Raw genomic sequence first — 293 nt, forward strand, 5'->3', positions numbered from 1 at the left:
TGTTACTCTTGCAGAGGACCTGGGTTCAGTTCCTGCACCTACATCAGATGGCTCACAATCACCTGTAAGTCCAGTTGCTGGAGTTTTGTAGCCCTCTCTGGGCTTGCACCTTGCATGCACATGGTACACCTACTGACAAGCAGGTACACACATTTACACATAAATAAAAATAAATGAAAAGCAAAATTAAAATTAAAATCAACACTAGCTACAAACACTACAAGAAATTAGAACAAAAGGCTTCATGGTAAGATTACAAAACTACATTGAAAGATTTTATATATATATATATA

The sequence above is a fragment of the Nannospalax galili genome, unplaced genomic scaffold, assembly GCF_000622305.1.
Source record: "Nannospalax galili isolate Female #2095 unplaced genomic scaffold, S.galili_v1.0 scaffold54, whole genome shotgun sequence".
NCBI classification, from domain to species: Eukaryota; Metazoa; Chordata; class Mammalia; order Rodentia; family Spalacidae; genus Nannospalax; species Nannospalax galili.